Source organism: Salmo salar, chromosome ssa12 (assembly GCF_905237065.1).
Source record: "Salmo salar chromosome ssa12, Ssal_v3.1, whole genome shotgun sequence".
NCBI lineage: Eukaryota > Metazoa > Chordata > Actinopteri > Salmoniformes > Salmonidae > Salmo > Salmo salar.
This window is the reverse complement of record NC_059453.1, coordinates 87,059,308-87,069,526: the sequence shown is the minus strand read 5'-3', so window position 1 is coordinate 87,069,526 and position 10,219 is coordinate 87,059,308.

Genomic DNA, 10,219 nt, shown 5'->3' with positions numbered 1-10,219 from the left:
ATGCGATTCGCCACCTGGTTATCAGAAGGGGGAAAGGTGAAGATGAATTGTGTGTCGTCTGCGTAGCAATGATAGGAGAGACCATGTGAGGATATGACAGAGCCAAGTGATTTGGTGTACAGCGAGAATAGGAGAGGGCCTAGAACTGAGCCCTGAGGGACACCAGTGGTGAGAGCACGTGGTGCGGAGACGGATTCTCGCCACGCCACCTGGTAGGAGCGACCTGTCAGGTAGGACGCAATCCAAGAGTGAGCCGCGCCGGAGATACCCAACTCGGAGAGGGTGGAGAGGAGGATCTGATGGTTCACAGTATCAAAGGCAGCAGATAGATCTAGAAGGATGAGAGCAGAGGAGAGAGAGTTAGCTTTAGCAGTGCGGAGAGCCTCCGTGACACAGAGAAGAGCAGTCTCAGTTGAATGACCAGCCTTGAAACCTGACTGATTTGGATCGAGAAGGTCATTCTGAGAGAGATAGCAGGAGAGCTGGCCAAGGACGGCACACTCAAGAGTTTTGGAGAGAAAAGAAAGAAGGGATACTGGTCTGTAGTTGTTGACATCGGAGGGATCGAGTGTAGGTTTTTTGAGAAGGGGTGCAACTCTCGCTCTCTTGAAGACGGAAGGGACGTAGCCAGCGGTCAAGTATGAGTTGATGAGCGAGGTGAGGTAAGGGAGAAGGTCTCCGGAAATGGTCTGGAGAAGAGAGGAGGGGATAGGGTCAAGCGGGCAGGTTGTTGGGCGGCCGGCCGTCACAAGACGCAAGATTTTATCTGGAGAGAGAGGGGAGAAAGAGGTCAAAGCATAGAGTAGGGCAATGTGAGCAGGACCAGCGGTGTCGTTTGACTTAACAAACGAGGATCGGATGTCGTCGACCTTCTTTTCAAAATGGTTGACGAAGTCATCCGCAGAGAGGGAGGAGGGGGGAGGGGAAGGAGGATTCAGGAGGGAGGAGAAGGTGGCAAAGAGCTTCCTCGGGTTAGAGGCAGATGCTTGGAAGTTAGAGTGGTAGAAAGTGGCTTTAGCAGCAGAAACAGAGGAGGAAAATGTAGAGAGGAGGGAGTGAAAAGATGCCAGGTCCGCAGGGAGGCTAGTTTTCCTCCATTTCCGCTCGGCTGCCCGGAGCCCTGTTCTGTGAGCTCGCCATGAGTCGTCAAGCCACGGAGCAGGAGGGGAGGACCGAGCCGGTCGGGAGGATAGGGGACATAGAGAGTCAAAGGATGCAGAAAGGGAGGAGAGGAGGGTTGAGGAGGCAGAATCAGGAGATTGGTTGGAGAAGGATGGAGCAGAGGGAAGAGATGATAGGATGGAAGAGGAGAGAGTAGCAGGAGAGAGAGAGCGAAGGTTGCAACGGCGCAATACCATCTGAGTAGGGGCAGAGTGAGTAGTGTTGGAGGAGAGCGAGAGGGAAAAGGATACAAGGTAGTGATCGGAGACTTGGAGGGGAGTTGCAGTGAGATTAGTAGAAGAACACCATCTAGTGAAGATGAGGTCAAGCGTATTGCCTGCCTTGTGAGTAGGGGTGGTTAGGAGTAGAGGAGGAGCGGGGGAGAGGAGAAGTAGAGGAGGAGAGATGGAGAGGAGTAGAGGAGGAGTGATGGAGAGGAGTAGAGGTGGATAGGAGTACAGGTGGAGAGAGGGAGAGGTGGAAAGGAGGAGAGGTGGAGAGAATTTTAGAGGGAGATGAGGAGAGGAGGAGGAGGAGGAGAGAAGGAGAGGAGTACAAGTGGAGAGGAAGAGAGATGGAGAGGAGTAGAAGGGGAGAGGAGGAGAGTTGGAGAACAGGTGGTGAGGAGTAAAAGTGGAGAGGAGTACAAGTGGAGAGGAGGAGAGGAGGAGAGGTGAAGTACAAGTGGAGAGGAAGATAGGTGGAGAGGAGGAGAGGTGAAAAGGAGGAGGAGGAGCGAAGGAGAGGTGGAGAGAAGTACAATCGGAGAGGAAGAGAGGTGGAGAGGAGGAGAGGTGGAGAGGAGGAAGGACGAGAGATGGAGAGGGGGAAATGTGGGGAGCTGGAGATAACGAGAGGTGGAGAGAATGAGAGGTGGAGAGGAGGAGAGGTGGAGAGGAGGAGAGGTGAGAGGTAGAGAGGTGAGAGGTGGAGAGTTGGAGAGAAGGTGAGTTGAGAGGAGGAGGAGGAGGAGGAGGAGGAGGAGGAGGGGGAGTATAGGAGGAGAGAGGAGAGAGGTGGAGAGGAGGAGAGGTGGAGAGGAGGAGAGGAGGAGAGGTGGAGAGGAAGAGAGGAGGTGAGGAGGAGAGTTGGAGAGGAGGAGGAGATGAGGAGGAGAGGAGTAGGAGGAGCGGGGGAGAGGAGTACAAGTGGAGGTGGAGAGGAGTACAAGTGGAGAGGAAGAGAGTTGGAGAGGAGGAGAGGTGGAGCGGAGGAGGAGGAGAGGAGGAGAGGGGGAGAGGAGTACAAGTGGAGAAGAGTAGAGGTGGAGAGGAGTACAAGTGGAGAGGAGAAGAGTTGGCGAGGTAGTTGAGAGTAGAGCAGAGCTGAGTTCTAGGCAGGCTACAGGCAGCAGGCAGCAGAATAGATAGCAGTAAAGGAAGAACTACTGCTGCTGTTGCTACTACTCTGTCCAAGAACACGCTGGAGAGCTGACCTTGAGGGGAACGGAGAAAATTGACAGGGGGCAGAGCTGTAACAAGGGCCAGCGATATATCAGGCAGGCAATCTGGAGCACTTTATCCGATGGGGGGTCAATTCCTGCAGCAGCGACGTAGATCAGTTTTCAGGCTTCAACACACGCTCAAAGGGATAGGTTAGATCGATCCAATTCTGAATGACTGGGCCACAGATCAAATCCCAGCAAATCATTCATACACAACATAGAGTGCAGAGTATTCATATGGATTTGGGATGCAAGGATAGCAACAACAGATGTCTGTACTCTATATGTACATCTATTTGTACCTCTATGTGTAGCTCTATATGTCCTTCTATATGTAGCTATATATGTCCCTCTATGTGTAGCTCTGCATGTAGCTCTGAATGTAGTTCTTTATGTAACTCTGTACGTACCTCTGTAAGTCCCTCTATACGTCCCTCTATACTTACCTATATGTGTACCTCTATGTGTACCTCTATATGTAGCTCTGTATGTAGCTCTGTATGTAGCTCTGAATGTAGCTCTGAATGTAGCTCTGAATGTAGCTCTGTATGTAGCTCTACATGTAGCTCTACGTGTCCCTCTATGTGTCCCTCTGTATGTAAATCTGTATGTAACTCTATATGTAGCTCTGAATGTAGCTCTGAATGTAGCTCTGAATGTAGCTCTGAATGTAGCTCTGTATGTAACTCTATATGTAGCCGTGCTGTGTTTATTTTTATTAACCAGGCAAGTCAGTTAAGAACAAATTCTTATTTACAATGACGGCCTACAGGGGAACAGGGTGTTAACAGCCTTGCTCGGGGGGAGAATGACAGATTTTTTCCCTGTCAGATTGGTGATTTGATCCAGCAACCGTTCGGTTACTGGACCAACCCTCTACCCGCCAGGCTACCTGCCACCCTCTGACCACTAGGCTACCTGACGCCCTCTGACCACTAGGCTACCTGACGCCCTCTGACCACCAGGCTACCTGCCGCCCTCTGACCAATAGGCTACCTGACGCCCTCTGACCAATAGGCTACCTGACGCCCTCTGACCATCAGGCTACCTGCCGCCCTCTCACCAATAGGCTACCTGACGCCCTCTGACCACTAGGCTACCTGCCGCCCTCTGACCACTAGGCTACCTGCCGCCCTCTGACCACCAGGCTACCTGCCACCCTCTGACCACCAGGCTACCCGCCAACCTCTGACCACTAGGCTACCTGCCACCCTTCTGACCACTAGGCTACCTGCCACCCTCTGACCACTAGGCTACCTGCCACCCTCTGACCACTAGGCTACCTGCCACCCTCTGACCAATAGGCTACCTGCCACCCTCTGACCACTAGGCTACCTGCCGCCCTCTGACCAATAGGCTACCTGCCACCCTCTGACCACTAGGCTACCTGACACCCTCTGACCACCAGGCTACCTGACGCCTCTGGCCACTAGGCTACCTGCCGCCCTCTGCCCACTAGGCTACCTGCCACCCTCTGACCACTAGGCTACCTGCCGCCCTCGACACTAGGCTACCGCCCTCGACCACTGGGCACCTGCCACCCTCTGACCACTAGGCTACCTGCCGCCTCTGACCACTAGGCTACCTGCCGCCCTCTGACCACTAGGCTACCTGCCACCCTCTGACCACTAGGCTACCTGTCGCCCTCTGACCACTAGGCTACCTGCCTCCCTCGGACCACTAGGCTACCTGCCGCCCTCTGACCACTAGGCTATCTGACACCCTCTGACCACCAGGCTACCTGACGCCTCTGGCCACTAGGCTACCTGATGCCCCTGTGTCATCAGCTTTTGGTTTCAGTTCAGAACACTTGATTTTAAGGAGGCTCCATCACAATGTCCGGTTCAATCATTTTGAGCATCAAGGAAATTAAACGCGTTATGAACTGTAGCATACAGATGATGTTGCCCATGTATGTCAATGGAATGTATGAATACCCACATTGATGATAAATACAACAGACACACACTCAATTTTCTAAGCAAATTAAACAGCATTTATGCACCCAAAAATATTTTGGAAGAACAGACTAAAACGTAGCATCACATTGCCTTTCAACATTGCTCTTTTGCAGTTATTGCGCTGGCTAAACATTTAATGATTTCAAATGAATAGCCTTTCTTCCTGGCTGCGTGACCTTTTCTATTACTGCTTCTGCTTTGGTTCTCAGCGTCTCACTGCACCTCTGAGACAGGCCAGATGGCTAGCCTATTGAGTAACAGAATCTGCAAGACAAGAGCAGTGTTCCACCACCACAGTCTGTTGGCTGAAGCCCAACACTCAGTCTACAGATGTACGATCATAATTTGATCACTCTTTTGTTGCTGAGAGTTTTCCTGCACAGCAGGAAATGCAAACTTGTAGTGTATTCGTGCACTTTTACGCTGCTGCTATTCTCTGTTTATTATCTATGCACGGTCACTTTAAAAACTACCTACATTTACATAATACCTCAATTACCTCGACTAACCGGTGCCCCAGCACATTGACTCTGTACTGGTATGCACTCGCTATTGTTATTTTACTGCTGCTGATTAATTATTTGTTACTCTTATTTCTTCTTAACTTCTTAAAGCATTGTTGGTTAAGGGCTTGTAAGTAAGCATTTCACTGTAAGGTGAAATGTTGTATTCACCTGTTGTATTCGGCGCATGTGCAAATACAATTTTATTTGATTTGATTTTGCTTCAAGGTTTAAAAAGGTTTGTAAAAAGTTTGTAATTTCCACTTTAAAATGTCAGACTTGATTTGCCCTAACGAAAAATGTATTAACCCCTACAAAAAAACATAATTAATTATAATCCATCTGTTTAAATAATTGACATTTCCTGTAGCTGCAGGATTAGCTGCAGGATTATTTTCCTGCTGTAGCAAACTGGCTCATATTAAGACCCTACATCTGTAGTCTAGTGTAGGAGGTAATGGCTATAGGCCACATACAAAACGAACTCCACCATGGCATTGAATGTCCCCTTCATGGTGTAACTTCCCAGCACTTCCCAACAACTTGACAGTAAGGCACAATGTTATGGAAAGGTCACATAGAAATGTACTGAGTAGAACAGACATGTGTATTTGCCATGTAGAGTAAAGAATTATGTTAGCTCTATACATGAAATTTCTATGCAAAGTACAGAATGTGACCCTGAAAAATTCTAGCAACGAAACGTGACCATTGGTATTCAGGTGATGAGTTCAGTATGAGTTCATGCCACCACTGGTCAGCTGAAAATAAACTGGGCATCTTTAAAGGATGAAATTACAGTCCGGTCAATGAGAGCACTCATTGTTTTGAGGCGTGCAATATATCTCCATACTGAAGCTCCATACAATTTGGAATTTGGAACCAAAAAAGCATTCCTTCAGCGGCATCATTTGAACTTTTATGTATCATTTAGTAGTAACCCCCTGTGGACAAAATAAATATTGCACACTTTTTCCACTAGATCTACTTTTTAGGGGGGGGGGCATCGGAGGAGCCGTGAGAGTTCATTAAGATGCTATTCAAAGAGGTAGGGTTTCAGACGATTCGACTGTCCTAACTTTAGGGGGAAGCTTGTTCCACCATTGGGGTGTCAGGACAGAGAAGAGCTTTGATTGCGCTGAGCGAGAGCTGCCCTCTCTGTAGGAGTGGGAGGGCCAAGAGACCAGAGGTGGGGGAACGGCGTGCCCGGCCTGGGGATGTAGGATTTGAGCATAGCCTGAAGGTAAGGAGGGGCAGTTCCCCTTGCTGCTCCGTAGGCAAGCACCAGGGTCTTGAAGATAATGCGAGTTTCGACTGGAAGCCAGTGGAGTGTGAGGAGGAGCGGGGTGACGTGGGAGCATTTTTGAAGGTTGAACACCAGGCGGGCGGTGGCATTCTGGACAAGTTGCACAAGTAGGGAGCCCAGCTAATAGAGAGTTGTAGTAGTCCAGACCGGAGATGACAAGTGCCTGAATTAGGACCTGCACCGATTCCTGTGTGAGGAAAGGTCGTGCTCTACGGATGATGTATTAGACTATTCAGCCACCTACGAATTCAACCTTGATGAAAGGATTCTAACAGCGCATCTACTATAAATAAGACTGAACATGGCATCAAACAGAACACAACATGACATACTGTGTACCCTCTTGAGTATGGAATACTTCTTTCTTTGATGAATACAAGGCATGAGAGCAATGGATCTACTACACTATTCCAACATGCCTGATTTCCTGGTGTCTGTAACGTTCCACCATAAGACCACATACTTGCACAGACGTAAACGTTTTTGTATAGTCTTCATCCTCTGTGATGACTTGGCCTCCCTGGCACTCTGTTCCTGGCGTCTCTGGCCATGCTTCACATTCTCATCATGGTTTGGGTTTAACCATGAACTATTACATGTCCAGCATTATATCTGGAGCTTAATGCATCTTCTCAGGCTAGCAAATGCTTTGATCCATTCATTCATAACTTCATAGGGATATCCCTGCTTGCAGAGCAGACTGTGTTAATGACCAATAAAAGCACTCGAATGCATGGACTCCATGTTATGGATTGATTGAGCAAGCAGCAGGGAGCATTACCAGGGAGCTCGTATGGGAGAATGTATTATGTGACGTGAGTTAAGCTACGGCTTATGCCACAGCAATACAGGGATTCTACATTGTGACAGGTCCTCATAAAGTAGATATTCTATGCAGTCTGTGATGTTCATGCGTATCTTATCTCACACAGTCCTCATTTTCCACATGAGGAACTAGGGAAAATTGACTTAGAATTGCTCCATGCAAAGTGGTTGCAATTTACATTTATATGGTTGGGAGCTGGTGTCGTCAAAGTGTGGCACAGGTATGATTTTCAACAACGTTCCAACCAATAATGTATAGCCTTTAAAACACTAGATTGCTGATGCTATGTATTGGCCAATGAGAAGCTTTGAAGCCTCCGGTCGGCCATATTGGTACTCCTCAGAAGAAGCCCTCCTCCATAGACGGGTTGGTTGTTTAGCAACAAAACCGAAGCATGCGCAACTCTATGGCAAAACAGACAAGGCTGACTTAGATTGTTGATAACATGTAAACTATATTTAGTCTCCAATGTTTATTGAAAAGATAAATAAATGTGCACACTGAGCACTTGTTGTCTCAAATACATCATTACAGTTACTGGTTAGCTAGCTTAACATCAGTCAGAACACATCAAAACAAGATATGGTAATACATCATTACAGTTATTGGTTAGCTAGCTTGACATCAGTCAGAAACACATCAAAACAAGATATGGTAATACATCATTACAGTTATTGGTTAGCTAGCTTGACATCAGTCAGAACACATCAAAACAAGATATGGTAATACATCATTACAGTTACTGGTTAGCTAGCTTAACATCAGTCAGAACACATCAAAACAAGATATGGTAATACATCATTACAGTTATTGGTTAGCTAGTTTGACATCAGTCAAAACACATCAAAACAAGATATGGTAATACATCATTACAGTTATTGGTTAGCTAGCTTGACATCAGTCAAAACACATCAAAACAAGACATGGTATTAAGAACAAGATAAAACTAGCTGAAACGAGCCACCGACGATTCCCCACATTCTTGTCATTGTTGCTAGCTATCTGCCCAATCCAGAATCACAACAGCACATGGACTTCTGTCCCATTGAAGAGTGCACATCATTTTCGTGACATTATTAGCTAACCCGTCTATAGGAATGAATGGAATTCTACAGTATTTCAATGACATTTTTCAAGCACAAAATTACATATATTTAACTACAGTATGTTTTGCTGTTGTGGGGACAGTAACATCAGTACTCTAAAAAAAAATTACATGAAGGAACATTTTTTCTTCTTCTATTTGTGTGTGTGTGTTTGTGTTTAGCTCATATAATATAATTTTAAACTATAAATTAGGGTGTCTGTAATAGAATACATGTGGCAAAAAGGAATTGTATTAATAAATCCCAAAATGGTGGGGGAGTACTAAAATGGAGGTGTGGTAGCTTCAGTCATCTAGTCTATATACAGTATATATGCTGAGTGTACAAAACATTAGGAACACCTGCTCTTTCCATGGCATAAATCCTTGGTTCCAACTCACAGCACAGGAGTCCCTGCAAATACCAACTACACAGTCATTAATGGACTATGCAAATGTGAATAATGCCAGTGTGTCGGTTTCACTTGGAAGCGTTGAACAAGGAATTGATAGCTAGAATACTATGTGTTTTATGACATCCATGTTAAGGTAGACCTGCGCCAATTCACAGTATCTAGTAAATTCTTCCAAGGGAACTAGGCCATAATTTCAAACAAAATAAGCATTAAATATGGGAATATTTTTGCATACATTACCCATGTACAGTACCTTACATCATAAGACAGAGCTAGTTAGTAGGAGAGAGACAGAGTTAGTAAGAGAGAGAGAGTTAGTAGGAGAGAGATAGTTAGTCAGAGAGAGAGAGTTAGTCAGAGAGAGAGAGGTAGTCAGAGAGAGAGAGAAAGAGAGAGAGAGAGCTAGTTGGCGAAAGAGAGAGAGTTAGTAGGAGAAAGACAGAGAGAGTAGGAGAGAGAGAGTGAGTAGGAGAGAGAGAGTTAGTCTGAGAGAGAGTTAGTAGGAGAGGGAGAGAGAGAGTTAGTAGGAGAAAGAGAGAGAAATAGTAGGAGAGAGAGATTTAGTCAGAGAGAGAGTAGGAGAGAGAGTTAGTTGGAGAGAGAGAGAGTTAGTCAGAGAGAGTAGGAGAGAGAGTTAGTTGGAGAGAGAGAGTTAGTTGGAGAGAGAGAGTTAGTAGGAGAGGGAGAGTTAGTAGGAGAGAGAGTTAGTCAGAGAGAGTATGAGAGAGAGAGTTAGTCAGAGAGAGAGAGAGAGAGAGAGAGAGAGAGAGAGAGAGTTAGTAGGGGAGAGATAGTTTGTAGGAGAAAGGGAGAGAGTTAGCAGGAGAGAGAGAGTTAGTAGGAGAGAGAGAGTTAATAGGAGAGAGAGAGTGAGTAGGAGAGAGAGAGTTGGTAGGAGAGAGAGAGTGAGAGTTGGTAGGAGAGAGAGTGAGTTAGCAGGAGAGAGAGAGAGTTAGTAGGAGAGAGAGAGTTTGTAGGAGAGAGAGAGTTGGTAGGAGAGAGAGTGTTAGTAGGAGAGAGATAGAGAGAGTTAGTTGGAGAAAGGGAGAGAGTTAGCAGGAGAGAGAGAGATTGTTTTTAGGAGAGAGAGTTGGAAGGATAGAGAGAGTTAATAGGAGATCGAGAGAGTTAATAGGAGAGAGAGAGAGTTAGTACGGGAGAGAGAGTTAGTAGGAGAGAGAGAGTTAGTAGGAGAGAGAGAGTTAGTAGGAGAGAGAGAGTTAGTAGGGGAGAGAGAGTTAGTCAGAGAGAGAGAGAGAAAGAGAGAGAGAGAGCTAGTTGGCGAAAGAGAGAGAGTTAGTAGGAGAAAGACAGAGAAATAGTAGGAGAGAGAGAGTAAGTAGGAGAGAGAGAGATTAGTTGGAGAGAGAGATTTAGTCAGAGAGAGAGTAGGAGAGAGAGTTAGTTGGAGAGAGAGAGAGTTAGTCAGAGAGAGAGAGAGAAAGAGAGAGAGAGAGCTAGTTGGCGAAAGAGAGAGAGTTAGTAGGAGAAAGACAGAGAAATAGTAGGAGAGAGAGA